Source organism: Panthera pardus, unplaced genomic scaffold (genome assembly GCF_024362965.1).
Source record: "Panthera pardus isolate Hobbes unplaced genomic scaffold, ASM2436296v1 HiC_scaffold_13, whole genome shotgun sequence".
Classification (NCBI taxonomy): Eukaryota; Metazoa; Chordata; class Mammalia; order Carnivora; family Felidae; genus Panthera; species Panthera pardus.
The window spans coordinates 135,076,763-135,079,301 of record NW_026526688.1 but is presented as its reverse complement, the minus strand read 5'-3'; the positions used below and the strand labels follow the sequence as shown (position 1 = coordinate 135,079,301).

At 34.9% G+C, this 2,539-nt stretch overlaps 1 pseudogene; it reads right to left on the bottom strand.

Moving 5' to 3' along the window:
* Positions 1-1,644: 1,644 nt before the first annotated feature.
* Positions 1,645-2,325, bottom strand: LOC109276372 (ADP-ribosylation factor-like protein 5A; annotated as a pseudogene).
* Between the last annotated feature and the right edge of the window lie 214 nt (positions 2,326-2,539).

The window sequence follows — 2,539 nt, the reverse complement described above, 5'->3', positions numbered from 1 at the left end:
TATAATATAAATATAAAACACAAAAAATCCACTGTTAAACACTGATCTCCCATGCTTGGATTTAGCTACTGAGTGTATTACATTTTACAGAAAGAAACTTTCAAAGTTTTGCCAATGCTTGTAGTATATACTATTACTCTTCATCAAAATCTCCATGAAATCCAAAAGGCTCATATTAAAGGTAGTTACATATTTTCTTGAATACTCTAAAACATGCCAGTTTGGATCAGCCTTCAGATTTTTAGGGCATGAAAGATATACAAAGAGAGTACCCCAAAATATGTGTGAACACATTTAGGATAAGTCTGTTTACAATTACAATAAAAATACCTTCAACCTTCATATCTTTCCATTTTCAGTGAAAAACAAAATACCCTAATCAAACATAAGATATTTGGGGCTAAGTTAGTTCTTTGTAAAAATAATTTGTCATGTGTTGATCAACTTTTAGACCAAACTCTTAAAAGCATTAAAAGAATTGTATTTTATAGTTGTCAATGCATTCACGTTGGTTAGTAATAAGTGAAAAAGAAAAAAGTGTAGAAACAAAAAAATCTCAAACTATCCCAACTCCAGAAATAAGAAATTTTCAAATTAAGAAATAACATTTGTTGCTTAGAAAATAAGTACTTTTCATCTCAAACTCACTCTAAATGCTTGTATGATTCAATACCTAAGAAGACTCTAGGTCAATTATTTCATAATATTTATAGGATGATACTTCTCTGGGTAGGCATATTTTACACAACAGCTTCCAATTAATGCTGGAAAAAAAATCACTTGATAATTTAATCGCAATTAATGATTGACCGATTAATGGATTAACAGTTTTCTCAGTAATTTAGATGGCATAGATCCAATTAAGGGGACAAGAATTGCTTGATGTGAAATTCTGTCCATTTGTAACACTAAGCCAAAAATTTGCAGATACTCCACTCAGATTACATGTTTTCATATACGTAATGTGATCAACAAAAAAAACAGGTACAAATGTCGAGCTTTCTTCTTTTCTTTCTTTCTTTCTTTCTTTCTTTCTTTCTTTCTTTCTTTTCTTTCTTTCTTTCTTTCTTTCTTTCTTTCTTTCTTTCTTTCTTTCAGAGAAGCTCAATGATTTTGGGGGTTGGTTAGTACAATAAAGAGAACACAGGGGAAAGCACAAAATGGCACTTAACACCACTGCCAGTACTCATCTCATTATGGTTATAACTAAGGATAATATTACCTTTTGTGTTATTTGCTTTTCTTTAGAACATAAATCAAAGCCATAAACTTGAACTTGAGGAATATACACAATAGATACACAACTTAATGCAAAATACTTTTCATAAGTAACCTTACATTTTAAAATATTGGAAACTGAATATCTGTGCTGATTTGTATTCTGACTTAATGGAACAAGAGAACAACATTCAACTAAGGTGGTTTACACTGACAATAAAGCTCTTAAAGTTAAAAATGTCTTCCTCTCCCTTTGTGCTTACCACAGGCTGCACAATGTCCTGAGAGGATTCATTACGAGAAAAATGGCAATCACAGCTTTAAAGACCTTGCTTTGGAAGGGACTAATGAGAAAGCAGATTGGAAAGTGAGACTTCATCTTTGTTCTCAAATAAGTGGTCTTAATTTTTCTTATAGAAAAAGTTTAAATCAGTTTATTATAAATATATCTAAACCATTAATTTTTGCAGCTTCCAGATAAAGTCCAGCACTTAGTTTATACAAAGTCTATGAGAAGAGGTCAGTAGGGATCATCTAATCTTAAATTGTGACATCATTCATTCAAGTCCTTGGCATAATCCCTCGCCAATAAAAGCACAGCATGCTTGGATATACCACTGGTGATCTTTAATAGAAGTTAATTTCAAAAACTGGGAGATTTCTGCTACAGTCATTCATTCTTTAACATCTTGTTTATTAGCAAAAATCAGCAATCCAGATTTCCTTAGGTCCTCATGGGCTAACATTTTATAGAGTTCTTCTCTAGTTACAGAAATTCTTTCTCTGTCTGTACTGTCTACAACAACAATTACAAACTCTGTGTTAGTATAGTAAGTGTTCCAGGAAGAATGAAGAGATTCTTGACCACCAATATCCCACATTAAGAAACATGTTTTATTAATCATTATTTCTTCGATATTACTTTCAATTGTAGGTGATGTATGTACAACTTCATTCATAGAAAATTGGTAAAGGATGGTAGTTTTCCCTGCATTATCCAGCCCAACAATGATAACTTTGTGCTCCTGGTGATTGAACAGTCTCCATATCCTGGTGAAGAGAATTCCCATTCTTGGGCAGCGGACCCCCCTCCAGCCACCCTGGCCGCCTGGCCTCCCCTGGCTCAGACTGAAGGGAGGAAAGGAACACGCCCGGGGCATCATCCCCTGCTGCTGCTGCTCCCGAGCTCAAGCTCGTGGCCAGCTCGCTTCCTGGGAACCGGAGGAAGCTGAAGCCCAGGACGCCCTGCTGTATGTGAGGCCCCAGGAGAGAGCTACTTTTAATCAACCTTCCCAGAAGTCCCACTCAATACTTCTGTTTT